The sequence below is a fragment of the Bos indicus genome, chromosome 2 (genome assembly GCF_029378745.1).
Source record: "Bos indicus isolate NIAB-ARS_2022 breed Sahiwal x Tharparkar chromosome 2, NIAB-ARS_B.indTharparkar_mat_pri_1.0, whole genome shotgun sequence".
Lineage (NCBI taxonomy): Eukaryota > Metazoa > Chordata > Mammalia > Artiodactyla > Bovidae > Bos > Bos indicus.
Window position 1 is genome coordinate 30482647 of NC_091761.1, and position 20368 is coordinate 30503014.

General features: G+C 41.6%; 1 protein-coding gene across 2 annotated transcripts in view; it reads left to right on the forward strand.

Moving 5' to 3' along the window:
• Nucleotides 1-2998: 2998 nt before the first annotated feature.
• Nucleotides 2999-20368, forward strand: part of GALNT3 (polypeptide N-acetylgalactosaminyltransferase 3) — a 51698-nt gene continuing 34328 nt past the window's right edge. Inside the window, exon 1 of one of the 2 annotated variants that reach the window (XM_070803917.1) lies at nt 2999-3424. The gene's annotated coding sequence lies outside the window, so the exon portion shown is untranslated. Of the gene's footprint in view, nt 3425-3448; nt 3751-20368 lie in introns of those variants that run through there. The other variant, XM_019971695.2, reaches the window with a different exon arrangement.

A 20368-nucleotide genomic window follows, 5' to 3' on the forward strand; every position in this document is an offset into this window, starting at 1 on the left:
TCCAGGGGATCTTTCTAATCTAGGGATTGAACCTGCATCTCCTGTTCTGCAGGCAGTCTTCTGCATTGCAGGTGGATTCTTTACAGATGAACCACCAGAGAGGCCCAAGTATTATTTTAAACCCATATAAATGAGCATTTTGTGGTTAGTCCTGTGTGTGTGTGTGTGTGTGTTTTCCTGTGGCAGAGGGGAGTGGAGGTGAGAGAATGTCTGTCTTCCTTCCTGTGTAAAATCTGCTTGGTTTTCTATCTTAACTGACATTTTATACCAAATATGTAGTGTTAAGATAAGCTTGTTTCAGGAACTTCCCTGGTGGTCCAGTGGTTAGGACTCAGCATTTCTGGTTCAGGAGATGCAGGTTCAATCCCTGGTCTGGGAACTGGGGTCTGCCTGCTTCATATAGTAGCCAAAAAAAATAAATAAATAAATAAAGCTTATATATGTATATATAAAATATGCTTGTTTCTGAGAAGCATGTCTACACTAAGTCTCCTGGGTTTTATTTTATGATGAAATACTGATTTCCTCTTTATAAAACAAATTCTTTATTCCATAATTTTGAATAACATGATACTTTCAAAAACCCTTTGTCTGATTAGATTTAGGACATTAAACATTTCAGCATAACAGTATTTTCCTCTGGGCCTGCGGCATTTTAATTTTATTGTTAAGGAATAACTTTCATTAATTTTAAGACTTTGCTTCAGAATGAAATGAAACAGTATGTGTAATGCAAATAGTAATGCCAGACAAAGAAATATTGTTTTTCTTATTTAAATGATTTGTCTTCATTGTAAAAGTGACCATCAATTTTTAGCTCTTTCTGATTTTTCCTGGTCTTTTTTCACTCATGCAGCATTTTGGTCCTATTTACTTGTTCTCCCCTAGCTTCTCTTTCGGCTTCCCAGGTGGCTCAGTCAATGGAGGAGACTGTCTGGAGTACAGGAGACAAGTGTTCAATCCCTGGGTTGGGAAATTCCCCTGGAGTAGGAAATGGAAACCCACTCCAGTTTTCTTGCCTGAAAAATCCATGAACAGAGTAGCCTGGCAGTTATTATTTGACTTAGAATTGCCGTCAAAGAATTTCAGTTCTTGGATTCCAGGTTGCTTTTCTATATTCATCTGCTCTATCCTGCCCTGTTAGTGAAAATTGCTTGTTGCTTGGTGGGACATCAAAAATCTGATAGTCTTTGGCTCCTGCCTCATTTAGGGATGAGGAGTACCAGATAAGAAACATAGACTCCTTGGTTTAGGATTTCTTAGTTTATTAATTTCTCGGTTCAAGTTTATTGGCTTCGTATTTCTCCCCAATTTCGCAAAGGCTGACACTCTAATATCTGCTTAAAAGCAAACAACAAAGAAAGTAGCGGAATTTTTTAAAAAGGAGCTGGGGGATGTGGAATTTAGGTAGTGTTTTTAGCTCTGGATCTAACAACAAATATGATCAAGTTGGTATGGTAATACACATAAGTAGCTCCTGAACTTTTGTGGGAAGAAAGGGAGAGCTTAAAAAATTGCAGGCAAGTACTGATATAAAAGGGGCTTTTCAGGTGGTGATAGTGGTACAGAACCTGCCTGCTAACCCAGAAGACATAAAGAAACAAGGGTTTGATCCCTGGGCAGGGAAGATCCACTGAAAGAGGACACAGCAACCCAACTCTAGTATTCTTGCCTGGAGAATCCTTTGGACAGAGGAGCCTGGCAGGCTGCAGTCCATAGGGTCACTAAGAGTCAGACATGGCTGAAGCAACTTAGCACACACACACACACACACACACATATTAAAATGTCATAAACATAAAATGGTTTCTTGATGCTTGCAGTTCAGTTCAGCTGCTCAGTTGTGTCCAACTCTTTGCGACCCCATGGACTGCGGCACGCCAGGCCTCCTTGTCCATCAACAACTCCTGGAGTTTACTTAAACTCACGACCATTGAGTCAGTGACGCCATCCGACCATCTCATCCTCTGTTGTCACCTTCTTCTCCTGCCTTCAATCTTTCCCAGCATCAGGGTCTCTTCCAGTGAGTCAGTTCTTCACATCAGCTGGCCAAAATATTGGAGTTTCAGCTTCAGGTAACCACAATATACAAAATAAACAACTAACTAAAGTTTTAAACCCGATTTATGACTGTAATATAAAATAGTACTGTGGATGCTAAAACCAATGTTAGATGAACCAAGTCCTAAAACTACACCTGTTGATACTGTACTGACCAGTATTTCTAAGCCTTTACTTTTCAGTTCAGTTCAGCCACTAAGTCGTGTCTGACTCTTTGTGAACAAACCTTTACTTTAGTAAAGTAAAACTAGTAAAGTACTTTAGGTTAAGAGTATGTACCAAAATGCTGGAGGAAGGCCACAGGTAAACTTTATGGAAAAACCTGCCACCAGGTAATTAAGCATGCCACTGAAACATTTTCAGCTATTTTTCTCTTAATAGTCCCATGTACATTCAAGATACAGCTAAATAAATGAGTAAGTTCATAGGAAGGTAGAAAGGTCATTTTAAGTCCTGGTTTCGGGTGTGTCAATGCTTGTCAGAACAGCAGCAGGAAGACTGAAACAGAAAGTTGTATCTATCATAGAAAGATTTAAAATTTGTCTTTCTTTCTTTTTTTGGTTTTGGGAAGAACAGCAAATCCCACCAGTTCCTTAGAGACTGCGTTCTCACTTCCCAATAGATGTTGGGTTTAAGCAAAACTGCGGAGAAGCAAGCCCTCTCTAGGAAACCTCAGCGTCTTTGCAAACAAGGACAGTGGGTTGTTCTCTACTGTCGCTGCTTTCCCTCTCATCTGGCAATCGGTTTGCCTTTCGATAGCAACCCAGGAAGGAGTGGCGCGCCCCAAATTCGCGAGGCTCTGCCAAATACCAGAAGCTCTTCTTTGGAAGACAGAGGCTCCTCCTTTGGACGTGAGGCGCCCCTACCAGAGCGCGCGCTTGCAGAAACGGAAACCACTAGCTGCGCTGAAGTGAGTCAAGTGATGAAATCAAGACTGCATGGGAAGGAAGCTCACCCAATAGCTCACGAACCTAAGTGGTGACAGACGCTGCTGAACTCTGCTCGTGGAAACCCTACGAGCCAACCGTCGCTAGTCATGAGGTGGTCCTCGGAGGCACGGGGCACCCCGATCTCCGGACAGCTCACCCCTTCATTTTGGCAAAACGCAGAGGAAGACAAGTGTGTCTGAGGGATATCTAGATCCTCTGGTTCCCTAAGGACTCAGACTGTGTCCCGGTTACAAGGTGACCCCTGACATCAGGTCAGCGCAGGACTCCTCAGGGTAGACAGGCTGAGACTCGCCCGGAACGGAGAACCAGCCTCGCCTCTCGCGCGGACAGAGGAGCCGCGCGGCGGCTGCGCGCGGCCAGGGACTGCGCCCTCGCCCCGAGCGCGGACCTCGGTCCTCACCTGGAGCGCTCAGGTAGAGCTTGGGCGGGGCGGGAGGCTGGCGCGCAGGCGCGGGGCGGGGGCCTCGCCCTTGCCGACGTCGCAGGCTGGAGCTCACCTGGGAGACTCCGAGAGGAAGCGGAGCCTCGGTTCGGCCTCTCCTGGCAACGCCGGAGGCCCAGCGGGAAGGCAGGAGGCGGCGGCGGAGGAGGAGCTGGACTAAGCGGCAACTGTAGCGACAGCAACCGGAGCCGTCGCCGCCGCCGCCGCCACCTGCACCTGGCGCCTGGCCCACGTCCAGCGCCCGCCGTGCCGCCGCTTCCCGCCGCCCTGCCCTGCCCTGCCCTGCCCACCCGCCAGGTGAGTCGGCGGGCCGGCGCTGGTGTCGGGGCTGGGGACCCGTTGTCCCAGGGCAGCATCGGAGGTGGGGAGGGGGGTCGGATGGACGCGGAGGCTCACGTGGCGGGGAGACCGGGACGGTCCTGGTGGCCGGTTGGAAATGGTCTCGAGAGCGGTGTTTCAGTTGCCCTTCGGGAGAGGCCGAAAGAGGTGCCCGAGGCCGGGGGAGGTGACGCCCCGGGGGTCACTCTGTCACCCGCGGTGCCCTCTGTAAGGAGGCTCCAGAAGATCCAGCCCCGGGCCGAAGTCCCGGGGGCCCGGAGCCTGTCCCTTTGAGGGTCGCGGACTGGGGATGGGGTGGGGAGGTGTGAAGGGCAGGGACCGGGGCGGCCGCGCTTCCTCTCGGGCTAACAGGTTGTAGGTCTCCTCCCTCCCCGGTGTGGGTGCCGGAGCGGCGAGCCCGCGGCGGGAAGGGCCGAGCTTGGCAGACAACTTTCCCAGCCGGACCCCAGACAGTCCTAACTGGAAACCGCGGCCGCCGAGCCATTCGAATGGTTTCCGAGTGGTTTGGAAGGCGCTCTGTGGTCGGGACGCGGACATCCTTCTCTCTCTGTCTGTTTGGTCTCTGCACTTTTCCGGGTGCGCTCCCTAAGCCAGAGCTGCGCCCACTTTCCGGTTTGATCAAGAAGCTATTTTCTTCGTGTCAGGAGGAAATCCAACTGCCACTCACCGACCGCACACCATCTCGTTAAAGGACCTGTTGACTTAACAACCTGCATATCGCGGGTTTGGTCTGCCTGTGGCATATGACTCAAAGGTTCAAAAAAACTTTGTTTCAGGAACCTGCCACGTCTGAACCTGGGTGTGCCAGGCCCAAATTCCTTTCCCTGCCTAATTAGGCTTTTCTGAAGCCCAAGAAATGAGGGTAAAACCGGTGCTTACCTTAGATTTTTATTTTCTTTTCTTTCAAAGTCCATCGAACACCTTATTTTAAAATTGATCAAATAACTGTTTCTGTTTTAAGAACTCCATGGAGTTACCAATTCTTCTGGTTTTCAAAATACCTTATCAAGTGAACAGTGAACATAATTTGCTATAGAAGTTATGCTGCAATATTGAAGACATTTTAATTCAATTTGTATTATTAAAAATCAAAGTTGCTGCCTTTATTTGAGAGTTTCTGGTTGTGGGGAAATCTATTGCTTTTTTTACTATGCAAATTTTTCCTTGAATTTGTGGCTAAACTATGTAAGGTTAGAATCATGCCCTACAAATAAATTTCTTTAAATTTAACTTTTAATATCTGTAGTCTAGCATACATATTAGTTGAAACATTCTGAACAGTTTGTACCAAGCATCTTTCTTTTTGCATTGCTTTGACTAACATTTTTACATAGAAATTTTAATAATATACAGTCTCACTGTCTAGATTTTTTTAGTTCTATCTTTGCTAATTTTTTTTAACATAGTTTAAATTGAACACTTAAAATGCCTTACGAAACACAAATAATATTTTAAGGTGCAATTAAAGTTAAAAATTCAATCACAGCACAATAGGAGATTATTATTAATGACAGCTTTAACCAGTGCGTTTTGCTTTTCATAAAAGAGCCTCACCTTCCCTCTTCTCGCCATACAGAGAAATATATGTGCTAAATACTGTTTAAAAATTAGATATGGGTATTGCTCTCTCTTCTGAGGGGCTTCACAGGTGGGTCAGTGGTAAAGAATCTATCTGCCAGAGCAGGAGATGAGAGTTCGATCCCTGGGTGGGAAAGATCACCTGGAGAACGAAAGGGCAACCCATTCAAGTATTCTTGCCTGGGAATCCCATGGATAGAGGAGCCTGGCAGACTACAGTCTGCAGGGTCATAGTCAGACAGGACTGAGCAACTGAGCGCACACACATTGCTCTCTTGAGTGTATGGTATTAATTTAATCTTATTGATTATTGGGCCAGATGTTATTAGATTATCTTTGCTTTTAATTCTAGAGAGAAATGTAACATATCTGCATTATCTAGAGTAACAGTGTGTCTCATTTAAACTATCTGTAAAATAGAAAAAAATAATACTTCCCTAGACTAAGATAATGAGGACTTAAGTCAGGACTGCCTTCTAGCCCTACCATTCTTAGGATCCCCTTCTCACATTGGATATCCAGTCAACCCATCCATTTTGTGATGAACTGAAGCTGAGAAGAGATTCTAACTTCAGTTCACCTAGCAAGTTAATAGTAGACATGGCCTTATTTGAGTGACTTGACTCAAGACCCATGTTATTCACCACCCACCTTCTCATTTATCTTAAGATGTTTATCTTTCTGTCTTTCATATAGTTTGTAAGTCCTTTGTAATTACAGAACAGTCAATTGTTCTTTGTCCAGCTCTGATTTACTCTAATTTCTACTGCCCAGATGATGCCTGACTCCAGGGAGACTGAGTGAGGCTGTCAGTCTTTTCTCTCACTGTGAGCACATGTGTATTGATGATGATATGTGGCTTGAGATTTTTAATCCTTCCTTGGTATTTCAGAGCCACATTTAATTTTTTGACTCAACTTGGACGACATAATTTAGTCTTCTGATCTTTTATTATATTGGCTTAAAATGTATTTTATTTTAAGCCAATAAAACATCAATGTTTTTAAAACTTTTTTTTTTTTTTTTTGGACTGCAGTCCTCAGAATTGCATTCTATTCTTCAATACAATAGCCTGAAGTATGTGTATATATAAATGAAGCAAGGTTTACAAGGCAGTGCTAACCTTACAACTGGATGTTCTCTATTATTTACTGTAAAAAATATTGGTCCTAAAACACTGCATTGATTTTATGGGCCCAGATGGGCTGGAACCTACAATAAAAATGGTGATGTCCTATTGAATTTACATTTTTTTAAGGCTGATTTTTCTAGCAGTTTATGTCTCTCTCTCACACACACATTCACGGGGAAGAAAATCAAACTGTACTTTAAAAAATGTATAAAATTATACTGTAATCCTTATGAAACATTTATTGGATGGCTAGAGGCTCTAGGACCTGGTGCTAGACCAATCTCTCAAACATTAGGAACTGCATGAAACCTTATTGTACATCATTGTTATCTTAAATGAGTTCTCAGTATATTGTGGTATGTTTGGGGATAGGAAAAATTGGAAAGGTTTTTCTGAAGGGATTTCAGTGGTAACTATTATCAAATGAAAGCTTGAGAGAGAAAAAGAATTATGTCCAGCTCTAAGTGCTAACTTTTATGGCTGAGTTATATGGTGGGTAGAGGGTGAAAAATATTATTATAGTAAACTGGCAAGTTTATTCTTTGGTTTGTCATTTGTTAATGTATGTTTTCCTTTTACTATGAAACAAACATAAGACATATTGTAGAAATCATACCATTTACCCACCCCCTGCAAAAACTAGATTGGGAAATTGAGAAATTTGACTGGATCCCTAAAGGACCTGTAGGGATGTACGCTTGGAAACTCTGATTGGATGATTAAGCCTTCCATAGAAGCTTTTAATTTTAACCTGCCTTCTGATTCCTGGTAAAAGGAATCTTTCTCCAAAAGCAAATATTACTGTTTTAATATTTTGGAAATGATTAATGCCCAGATCATCTTCAGACGTATTTAACTTTTTGGTCCATAGAATATAAAAATACATTTGTTATGCTAGATCTTTTATGACTGTAAAATCTTATTGAGAAAGAAATATTTTTAATCACCTATCTAATTACGCATCTAGTTAGGATCAGAATGATTAGTTTGTTATAATTTGAGTAATCAAAACACAATTACTATGGGGCCAATGCTGCTGCTGCTAAGTCGCTTCACTCATGTCCGACTCTGTGCGACCCCATAGACGGCAGCCCACCAGGCTCCCCCGTCCCTGGGATTCTCCAGGCAAGAACACTGGAGTGGGTTGCCATTTCCTTCTCCAATGCATGAAAGGGAAAAGTGAAAGTGAAGTCGCTCAGTCGTGTCCGACTCTAACAACCCCAGCGACCCCATGGACTGCAGCCTACCAGGCTCCTCTGTCCATGGGATTTTCCAGGCAAAAGTACTGGAGCAGCAATGAATTCAAATAGTGCCAGTAAAGACAAAAGACCAACATGCATTAACTTATGGCAAAGCAGAGACAAGTAGGACTCTGAATTCTAGGTCATTAGTGACTACTGGCAATTAGATGAAATCTTCTTCAGTCATTCTCTGGGTTGGCCTCATATTTTTGGCGCTAAACAGAGATTATTTTCCCAAGTACACATTTTCCCCCTATAATTGTTACAGTTTCAAACTGTCCAAACTAGTTTTTTCATCTCATCTATCCCATTGCCTGCTGGACATCTTTAAGATGTCATAATTACCTGAGATTATACATGTGTAAACCAGAACCTTCATCCCATCAAAACAGCAGCAGCAACAGCAAAAGACAACCTCTTTTACTTCCTGTATCTTCTTTATGAGCATTAGTACATTTACTGTATCTTATCCACAAATCCAAAACCAAAAGAATCTCTGATAACAAAAATTTTTTTGGTTAACTCATTTTTCAGTAGAATTCAGTACATTTGCCATGAAACCTGAGTGAATTGTCAGGAAGCTGTTTATCATCTACTCTGCTTGGTGGATGTGTCTGGCTGAAGAAATAGTTCTGTGCTTGTTTGAGTGTGTGTGTGCCAAGTCATTTCAGTCATGTCCGACTCTGTGCGACCCTGTGGATTGTAGCCCTCCAGGCTCCTCTGTCCATGGGATTCTCCAGGAAAGAATACTGGAGTGGGTTGACATGCCCTTTTCCAGAGGATCTTCCTGACCCAGGGATTAAACCCTCCTTTCTTACATCTCCTGCATTGGCAGGCGGGTTCTTTACCACTAGCTCCACCTGGGAAACCCCTCTGTGTGTGTTTGCTGCTGCTGCTGCTGCTGCTAAATCGCTTCAGTCGTGTCCGACTCTGTGTGACCCCACAGACAGCAGCCCACCAGGCTCCCCCGTCCCTGGGATTCTCCAGGCAAGAACACTGGAATGGGATGCCATTTCCTTTTCCAGTGCATAAAAGTGAAAAGTGAAAGTGAAGTTGCTCAGTTGTGTCCGACTCTTAGTGACCCCATGGACTGCAGCCCACCAGGGTCCTCCGTCCATGGGATTTTCCAGGCAAGAGTACTGGAGTGGGGTGCCATTGCCTTCTCCGGTGTTTGACTACATGGTACCATCCAAGTGCTGCTGGGGGATACTCTGTTATATTGGCTATGTAAACCATATCTCCTTTATAACATCCAAAATATCTCAATTTTTGAAACATATTAGGCTCCTGGGATTTTGGAGAAGGGGTTATTGATCTGTATCACCATTCAGGTGTCATGCCAGAAATCCAGAGGTCATTTTTTACTCTCATTTTAGCTTCTAGAACTATCAGAATACTGAATCTCTTTAAGGTTTTCCACCTATTTTTTTTTTTTTTTCTTGTTTCACAAATTCCTCTCCTACTTCTACTGCTCTAGTTCAGGGTCTCGTCACCTTTTGTCTTGGGTACCATAGTCCCCTGCCACCTGATATCTCAACGGATAGTGTTAAGCTCAAATCCATCCTCAGAAGAACCCCTGAGGTGCTAATCTCTTTAAAAATATAAACCTGAACTTCTTTCTCCTCTGCTTCAAATCATGTAATGACTTTTCATAGCTCACAGGATAGAGAATCTATGGCCCTTAATATGGCCCCACCAGGTATGACCCTCATTTAACTATGGATTTATACTCAGAATTTTTTATTTCAGCAACAGATGTCATCTGTTTGGTTTGTTTTTGTTGTTCCTCTGCACTGCTCAGAGCACCTTCCCTCTTATGTTTACTTCTATAACTTTTTCTGATTCTTAAGAGTCAACTGAGATCTCACATCATTTAGGATACTGCCACCCCAAGCAACATATACTCCACATACACCTGAGCTGGGTGAGGTGTCTTTTTATCATGTGACTTACATATGTGATATAATATAGTCTGCTGGCTCACCTGTGAACTCACACACAATTTTTATTAATAAATTATTTGTAAAACATGTAAAATTTCTCTTTCCACTTAAACTATTATGGAATAAAAATATTGGAGTAAAAATGGCACAGAAAGGAGAGAGAGGCATTGGGCAGGAAGAATATTTGCTTTTTTTAATAGACATTGCAGAAATTGGGAAGTAGGAAACATACTTAATTAGGCTATTTAATTTATATTGCTATTATTTCCATCTGATTTCTGTGAATTCAGTGTTATTTTTGTGCCTTTTGGTTCTGTTCCAAGATCTGGGTTTTACCATTTAGAAGTGAAAAGTTAATTTTGTGATTGAAATGCCTTGCAGCTTTTGTTTGCAAATATTCTACAATTGAGTACATTTGTATTGGTGAGAAGTTTGAGAGATCAGCTTTCACGTAAAGAATATAATGTAATTAGACTAGACCAGAAAAAAAAGATGAAAGATTCCTTCCTGGAAGTCTCCCTTCGCCAAGTTCTGTCAGTTTTACCTCTTAAATAAATATTTCTCAAATCCATCTACTTTTCTCTATTCCTAGCACTAGCATCTCTTGCCTGAACTTTGGCAATGTGTCCTCCCTGTTGCCTCTCTGAACTTCTTTCTAGTTGCTTCGCAGGGTACCTAGAGGGATCTTCTCAGAATATTGGTCTTCTTACCCAGCTGCTTAAAGCCTTTCATTGCCTCAGGGTAAGTCAAACTCCTTAAGATAGCCTAAAGGCATGGCTTGATTTAGTTCCTGCCCAGAGCACATCTCTCTCATCATCACACTCTGTTCTAGCTCTCAGTTCGGTTTAGTCACTCAGTCCTGTCTGACTCTTTGTGACCCCATGGACTGCAACACACCAGGCCTCCCTGTCCATCAACAACTCCCAGAGCTTGCTCAAACTCATGTCCATCGAGTCGATGATGCCATCCAACCATCTCATCCTCTGTCATCCCCTTCTCCCACCTTCAATCTTTCCCAGCATCAGGGTCTTTTCAAATGAGTCAGCTCTTCGCATGAGGTGGCCGAAGTATTGGAGCTTCAGCATCAGTCCTTCCAATGAATATTCAGGGTTGATTTCCTTTAGGATGGACTGGTTTGATCTCTTTGCAGTTCAAGGGACTCTCAAGAGTCTTCTCCAACACCACAGTTCAAAAGCATCAATTCTTTGGCGCTCAGCTTTCTTTATTGTCCAACTCTCACATCCATACATGACTACCGGAAAAACCATAGCTTTGACTAGATTGATCTTTGTTGGCAAGTAATGTCTCTGCTTTTTAATATGCTGTCTAGGTTGGTCATAATTTTCCTTCCAAGGAGCAAGCGTCTTTTAATTTCATGGCTACAGTCACCACCTGCAGTGATTTTGGAGCCTAAGAAAATAAAGTCAGCTACTGTTTCTACTGTTTCCCCATCTATTTGCCATGAAGTGCTGGGACTGGATGCCATGATCTTAGTTTTTTTAATGTTGAGTTTTAAGCCAGCTTTTTTGTTCTCTCTTTCACCTTCATCAAAGGGCTCTTTAGTCCCTCTTGGCTTTCTGTCATAAGGGTGGTGTCATTTTCTGCATATCTGAGGTTATTGATATTTCTCCCAGAAAACTTGATTCCAACTTTAGCTTCATCCCACCCAGCATTTTGCATGATGTACTCTGCATATAAGTTAAATAAGCAGGGTGACAATATACAGCCTTGATATACTCCTTTCCCAATTTTAAACCAGTCCATTGTTCCATATCCAGTTCTAATTGTTGCTTCTTGACCTGCATGCAGATTTCTCAGGAGGCAGGTAAGATGGTCTGGTATTCCCAACTCTTTAAGAATTTTCCAGTTTGTTGTGATCCACACAGTCAAAGGCTTTGGTGTAGTCAGTAAAGCAGAAGTAGATGTGTTTCTGGAACTCTCTTGCTTTTTTGATGATTCAGCACATATTGGCAATTTGATCTCTGGTTCCTCTGCCTTTTCTAAATCCAGCTTGAACATCTGGAGGTTCATGGTTCATGTACTGTTGAAGCCTGGCTTGGAGAATTTTGAGCATTACTTTGCTAGCATGTGAGATGAGTGCAATTGCGCAGTAGTTTGAACATTCTTTGGTATTGCCTTCCTTTGGGATTGGAACTGACCTTTTCCAGTCCTGTGGCCATTGCTGAGTTTTCCAAATTTGCTGGCATATTGAGTGCAGCATTTTAACAGCATCATCTTTGAGGATTTGAAATAGTTCAACTGGAATGCCATCACTTCCTCTAGCTTTGTTTATAGTGATGCTTCCTAAGGCCCACTTGACTTCCAGGATGTCTGGCTCTAGGTGAGTTATCACATCAATGTGATTATCTGGGTCATGAAGATCTTTTTTGTATAGTTCTTCTGTGTATTCTTGCCACCTCTTAATATCTTCTGCTTCTGCTAAGTCCGTACCATTTCTGTCCTTTATTGTGCGTGTCCTTTATTCTTGCTCTACTAGCTTTTTTTCTTTCCTTTTCTTTTACCAAGTCCCTCCTGCCTTTAGGTCTTTGTGTCATTCTTCCTGCCTGGAACTCTCCTTCCCCTTTCACCCTATCTAGCTAAGACTTACCTTCTGATTCCAATTTAAGCTCTTACTGTAACTGGAATTTTTCATGGGTCTTTTCCCCCACCTCCAGCTATGGATTAAACTGAAGACTGAAGCCCAAAGAGGTGAAGTCCTACTTAATACCTGGGAATATTACCTTAAATAAAATTAAAGTTTCCTCTGCTCCTAAAAGGAGCAGACTTTCGTATGTGACTCGTATGTATAAAAAATAGATTTTAGTTATTAATGCCTTTATATTTTTACCAAATAACAGTAGTTAATATTTATTGTCTTAATAATTTTTGTCCTCAGTTACTACTTTACTACTGAACATTTATGTGCCAGGCATATTTTAGGAACTTACGTGAATTAGTTATTTAATTTTCAAAGCTGCTCTGTGAAGTGCATGTTTTTGCCCCTAATTTAGAGATAGGAAAATTGAAAAATAAGTAATTTTCCTCTATCTACAAGGCTAGTGAAATGTCAGAGCCAAGATTCAAATCTAAGTTGTCTCATTCCAAATCCTATACTTCTCCTGACTTACATGTAAATAAAATTAAGTAGGATTTAAAAGATTCTGCAATAGCAACAGAAATCCTCTCAACCCTCATCTTTCCCAATCGTGCTATGAGAAGGCAATCGCTTTCACCTCTTTTAGATGTTTCTTCCCATTTTTACCTTTTGAAATAATATGCTTATACTGCTATTTCTTAATGTATTATTTTGACATTACCTACTGACTGCCCACATGGTAGATAAATCTTAAGCTTTTTCACACACATACTCACTGCACTCCCTACCTTGATTTGCCAATAGATGTCACAGTATAGTCTCACATTTTGTTGGCATTTTAGTATGTATTTATTGTTGTGAAATCTTTTTCACCAGTGAGCCGAGCAAGTCTATTATGAACATGCTTCCTTGTAGAATTTTTAAAAATCTTTGAGTTAAGCATAAACTCACTTAAGAAAAAAGAACGTGTTTAGTTTTTCCATATATGGTTTTCTATATAACCCAACACTGTCTCAGTAAGATATTTTTCACCTAATCAAACCTATCAAATTCATGGGTCCCTTCCTAGAGCTCTCTGTCTTCTTGTTTCTGTTTGGACTATTGCTTTCTAGTCCTGTTCCATAGCAATTGTTTGGGCTCTTTCTTTGCTGACTTCTGACAGAGTTTGTATTTATTAGATATCATGACTTCTGTTGTTTTTGCGCTCCCTAATTTGGATGGAACACCCCCAACATCCAGTAGCCCTTTTCCTTTCACTGTGTCCTTTAATACCCAGTTTTCCTCTCTGGAGGCAATTAATACTTTTTCTTTAAAAAAAAAAAAAAGATGTGTATATTTTCTCTGTTTTTGAAATGCAAATAAATTTTGCTTTTTTTCCCCATTTAACTGTATTGTGGAACTAACATCGTATCAGCATATAAAGTTGCTTCTTTGTTTTTAACTTTGCTTACTATTCCATCATATGACTCTATCATTATTTATCTAGTTCCCTTTTGGTAGAGTTGTAGGCTGTTTCAACATTTCAATATTAAAAAGAATGCTTTACCCTGGAGAAGAAAATGGCGACCCACTCCAGTATTCTTGCCTGGAAAATCCAATGGACAGGAGCCTGGTGGGCTACGGTTCATGGGGTCGCAAAGAGTCGGACATGACTTGGCAACTAAACAACAACGACAAACATGGAAGCTGTTCTTTTTTCTTTTTACTTTTATATGTTTTAGAATTTTCCATAATAGAAACTTTAATAGAAATTTTAAAAAAAGAATGCTTTAATGTAAAAACTTTACAGGTTGTCATTTCACTTGAATACTAACATGTGTGGGATAAATTTCTAGAAATTATTCTCATACTTGGTTGATACTTTGATGGAGATCTGGGTAGTATAAGACCTTGCATGTTGGATGATTCTGCATCAAATGGGGTAAGAATAAAGGGTAAAAGAATAAGTGGGTAATACTGGTGATAAGTGGGCCCTTCTGGAGAGCCATTAATAGTGCAGAGAGGGTTTCTAATGCAAATTGTTTTCTTTGAGCTTTTGACCATGACATTTGTTTTTTCAGATATGACCCATCTTTTTGAACTTTGTCATCACCTCCTTTAGTGTTCATGGCTTCTTGCTCCATTACTTTAGCTCCAGGTCTACCCCTGAAGTAATCCAGAGCGGAGATTATGCTGTTATTTTTCAGTCACTTAGTCGTGTCCAACTTTTTTGTGACCCCCACGGACTGTAGCCTGCCAGGTTCCTCTGTCCGTGGGATTTCTCTGGCAGGAATACTGAAGTGGATTGCCATCTGCTTCCCCAGAGGATCTTCCTGACCCAGGGATTGAATCTGCATCTCCTGAATTGCAGGCAGATTCTTTACCACTGAACCACCAGGGAAGCCCAAGCATGTCATTACGTGGTCTTTTTCAGCAAGCCAAGAACCTATCTTTAACACACTTCACAGCTCAACAACCTTCCCAAACTCCACACTGATTTATTTGTTGAGTTCAGCTAACTCTTTATTTCCAAATCGTATCCTGAGCCTCCACACCTCTTCTGCTCTCACCTGGATTACTTTTACTAGTTTCCTAATTGCCTTCAGCCTCCTCTCTGGCTTTCCCAACCATCTCCCCTCAGGGGGAAAAAAATCTATATTCATCACAGCTTCAAGAGCAATCATTTTAAATTTCAGTTCTGATTAGTTTATCACCCTGCTTAAAATCCAATAAAACCTCTTCCCTTTGCCTGAAGGTTTAAGTGTAAATACAGATCCCACAGAATTAGGTACCTCTCCCTTCTCTACATGGAGCTTGGCATTCAACATGTGTGTCACAGGCCTCAGTGTGTGGTATTGTCCTGACAAAAATTGCCCTACCTGAGGTCATCTGTTGAAAGAAGAATTAAAGTTTAGGCTGACATTGTTTTATTTCCAACTGAAACATACATTAAAAGGGTTTTTTCATACTTTAACCATAGGATGCAGAAATTTCAAATGATTACTGAATCAGTGGAGGGATATCATGTGCTTCAAATCAGGCACATGTCTGGCCTAATCTTAAAGGAAGACATTGCTTTTATGCGTAATTAAATAATGTTATGGATTTATGGAGAATTTATTTTGTTCTTTTTTATCTGGGGATGTGTTAGCTAATGGAAATGGGGTAAGTAAGGGAAATATATAAATGCTGAGGTGGAAGTTTTTTTTTTAATTTCTAGGCTAGAGGGTTGGCAAACAGGCCTTGGGCCAAATTCATTCTACCACCTGTTTTTGTAGAGAAAATTTTATGAGGACCAGCTATGCCCTTTTATTTATATATTGTCTATAGCTGTTTCTACACCATAAAAATAGAGTTGAGGAGTTGCAATACGGATGATTTCTGCCCACAGAGCAAAAAATATTTATTGTTTTGCCCTTTCCAGAGAGTTTGCTGACACTTTCTAGAGAGGAATGGAAGTTGAGAGCTTGAGAGCAAGTATTTACTAAATGAGTTGTACATAAACCTGTAGAAAGATGAATGCAAAGGGATAAAGGTTTGAGCAAGCAATCTTCACTTCTCCCCTGTTTCTTAATACTCTGAGACCTCAAAAGAAGAGTGCATGGACAGGCATATATCTGCAACTTGTGAGTTTTGGACCCCAAAAGGAATGTTTGATTGGATTTATTGTGTGCAACTTGCACACCCATCTTCCAACTGTATTCCATGACAAGGCCCCATGCACACTTCCTTCATGAAGATATTGAGAAAAAAACAATGAAGGGGCCCCTGCATTGTTGAAAAAATCTATAGTTGCTATCTTTAGTAACCCATGAGATTGGCTCCCTAATTTCAGTGGAGATGGTGGAATCCTATAGCAGCAGAAACCAAGTGGCAACATTTAACCACCAAGGATGAATCGGGTTACCTGTGCAATAAAGGAAAGCAGGGACATAGGTGTAATCAGAAGGCATTGGCCCTCAGATGGGGCCAAAACCCCAAATGGTTTTGTGGGTGAAGTCATCAACAGACTTCTGGCACTTTGTGTATTTCACAGGAGAAGCTCTAGATCAGGTAGCAAAAAGCTTTAGTGGCCACAGTTGAGTGTCATGACCTTTCATCCAGTTTCCAAACCTAAGTCAGTTTCCAAGTCGAGAGTGATTTGATTGATGTGCCGCCCTGTTCCCCTAGAGGAAGAGCACTGTGTCACTGCCTCAAGCGTATACCATAAACCTTCCTCTAAGCCTTTCCCAAAGGAACCTGTAGCCATTTGTTAAACTGCAGTTTGAGGAAAAGGAAATAATCATAGCTTTCACACTTAATTCCTGAGGACCAAAAATATCCTTGTGGTCCACCAGTGAAAATGGGGATGTGGAGTATATGGAGTCTTAGCTCAAGCCTGACTCACGGTATGCTCAGATGAAGGTCAGAAGATCCACTCTGTGGATCTTCCCCCAGTTTCTCAAAGTATAATTGGAATAGATATACAATATAACTATATTAGCTTTCTAAATCACAGGTCCAGAACCACTATGGTAGGGGACCTAAGTGGAAGACCTTAGGACTTTTCCTCTGTAAGACAGTAGATCAGAAGCAATGCCATATCCCAGAGGAAATTGTTGAGATTAATGCCACCATCAAAGGCTTGAAATAAGACTAGTGATATTTGTCACATCTCCATTTACCTCACTTATTTGGCCTGTGCAAAAGTTGGATAAATCTTAGAGAATGACTGGACTACCATAAATTTGGCTGATTCCACATTACAGCTGACCTTTGAACAATATGCAGGTAGGGGCACCAACCCTCCAAATAGTTAAAAATCTGAGTATAATTTATAGTCAGCCTTCCAACTGTGTAGTTTCTCTGTATTGGCAGTTCTGCATCCGCAGATTCAAAAAACCTCAGATCGCATAATGCTATAGTATTTACTATTGAAAACATACACGTGTAAGTGGACTCATTTATTTCGAACCCATGTTGTCCAAGGGGCAGCTGTAGTTGCTGACCCAGATATAGTATCTTTACTTGATCAAATCAGCACAGCCCCTGGCTTTTGGTGTGTACCTACTGATATGATGAATTTACCAGGACTACCAAAAGCAATTTGCTTTTATTTAGCAGGGCCAACCATATATTGTCACAGTTTTGCCTCAGGGTCAGGTTAGTCCTTCTGTTCTAGAAATCTTAATCATCCCAACATTCCACAAAACATCACACTGGCCTACTCTTGATGCTATTTTATTGATTGTATCCAATGAGCAGGAAGTACTTGGTACTTTAGATGTCTTAGTAAAGTATATGAGAACCAGAGGGTAATATTGATAATTGATAACCAGAGGGTAATATAATATTGATAACCAGAGGGTATATTACCAGAGGGTAATATTGATAATTCAGCCCCACAAAAATTCTAGGACACTTAAGTAACATTTCTGGATATTCAGTAGTCACTGTGCCCAAAAGGCCCTTCTGGATTTTGAAGCAACATGTACTACCTTTGAACATGCCACTTCAGCTTGTCTACAGAGTAACCCCTAAGGTTGCTAGTTTTGAAAGACTATAAGAGCAATAAAAGGCTGTGCAGCAAGTCCAGGACACATGCATACTGTGCTCCCAATCTGGCTATGTGACCTAGCAGAGTCAATGATTTTCTGAGTGTCTACAGGAAATGGAAAGTCTGTACAGAGCCTCTGACAAGCACCAAGAGCAGAATCACAGTGCAGATTTCTGAGATGTTGAAGTAAACCTCTGACCTCTTTAGCTAACTCTTCACACTTTGACACACAGCCTTTGAAACATTTTTTGGTTTGCTACCAGGTAGATCCTGAATACATGAATGTAGGGTGTCAGTTTATCATGTGGGCCAGACTTCTCATCATTGAGTGTTGTCTGAGCTACCTTGCCATGAAGTTGGCCATTCTCAGCAACAATCTGTCATCAAGTGGAAATGGTATTGTTAGGAAGAGGGAAATGTCCTCCTCTGCTCCTCCCGAGTCCCTGTGACTGGACTAATAATAAAATTGACACGAGAGACTAACAGAAATAAAAGAAACAACTTTTAATGCATGCACACAGAGTTCTCATAGAAGATGGGACCTAAGAGGTAGCCAGAGTAGACATCTTTTACACTTTTTACACAAAGAAACAATACAATTTGTGAGGAATTGATAGGACAAAGAAACTTAGGCTTTGAGTGCTCAATTGGTCAAGAATCTAAACAATTTGGGCTGTAGTATTAAACTAAAGAAGTAACAAAGTGTGTGTGTATGTTTAATACAGGTTTCTTGGCCCCAGATTCCTTGTCTCTGGCAATAGGGTGTCCTCTACCTACACAAGGAGAGCATGCCCCCATTTACATGAGAGATTTATTTCCTGCTTCCTCGTATACAGGAGGGCTGAAGGGTCCCTCTTTCATTCAATATTTCTTTTTTTTTTTTTTAGTTACTCAGTCATGTTTGACTCTTTGAGACCCCATGTATTATAGCCCCCTCCAGGGTCCTCTGTCTATGGAATTTTCCAGGCAAGAATACTGGAGTGGGTGGCCATTCTCTTCTCCTGGGGATCTTACTGAACCCAGGGATCAAACCTGGGTCTCCTGCATTGCAGGCAGGTTCTTTACCATCTGAGCCACCAGGGTAGCCCAGATGTTTCATAAGTAACTTTAATTCAAAATAATATGCCATTGAGGCATATTTGGTGGGGAGGCCTAGCCCTCAGCTCCAGTAGTATGTAAGGGACAGAGCTTGTGCAAATTTGGAAAGTATGAGCAAATGACTCAGACTCCTTTGATGGCAGCTCCTATTGTATTTCTCAAGCCTGGGTTACAGGGGAGTCTGCAGAATATGCTGGTACCATTCAAGAGCTGGTACCCAGCAAGAAAACTCCAGAAAAACATCTACTTCTGCTTTATTGGCTATGCTAGGGCCTTGGACTGTGTGGATCACAACAAACTGTGGAAAATTCTTAAAGAGTTGGGAATACCAGACCATCTTACCTGCCTCCTCAGAAAGCTGTATGCAGGTCAAGAAGCAATAGTTAGAACTGGACATGGAAAAATGGACTGGTTTAAAATTGGGAAAGGAGTATGTCAAGGCTGTATATTGTCACCCTGCTTATTTAACTTATATGCAGAGTACATCATGTGAAATGCTGGGCTGGATAAAGCTAAAGTTGGAATCAAGTTTTCTGGGAGAAATATCAATAACCTCAGATATGCAGATGACACCACCCTTATGACAGAAAGCCAAGAGGGACTAAAGAGCCCCTTGATGAAGGTGAAAGAGAGAATAAAAAAGCTGGCTTAAAACTCGACATTCAAAAAACTAAGATCGTGGCATCCAGTCCCATCACTTCATGGCAAATAGATGGGGAAACAATGGAAATAGAGAGTTTATTTTCTTAGGCTCCAAAATCACTGCAGATGGTAACTGCAGCCATGAAATTAAAAGACGCTTACTCCTTGGAAGAAAAGTTATGACCAACCTAGACAGCATATTAAAAAGCAGAGACGTTACTTGCCAACAAAGGTCCATCTAGTCAAAGGTCCAGTAGTCATGTATGGATGTGAGAGTTGGACCATAAAGAAGGTTGAGTGCTGAAGAATTGATGCTTTTGAACTGTGGTGTTGGAGAAGACTCTTGAGAGTCCCTTGGACTGCAAAGAGATCCAGCCAGTCCATCCTAAAGGAAATCAGTCCTGAATATTCATTGGAAGGACTGATTCTGAAGCTGAAGCTCAAATACTTTGACCACCTCATGTGATGAGCTGACTCATTAGAAAAGACCTTGATGCTGGGAAAGACTGAGAGCAAGAAGAGAAGGAGGTGGCAGAGGATGAGGTGGTTGGATGGCATCATAGACTCAACGGACATGAGTTTGAGCAAACTGGGAGACAGTGAAGGACAGAGAAGTCTGGCATACTGCAGTCCGTGGGGTCACAGAGGTCAGACACGACTGAGTGACTAAACAACAAATTCAAGAGTGGATAGCTATAGCACTACAATTCTCCTCATTGTAAAGTGCAGTGGAGAAGGAAAATTCTCCCAGTCGGCAGAATTTTGAATGCTGCTGCTGCTGCTGCTAAGTCGCTTCAGTCGTGTCCGACTCTGTGCTACCCCATAAATGGC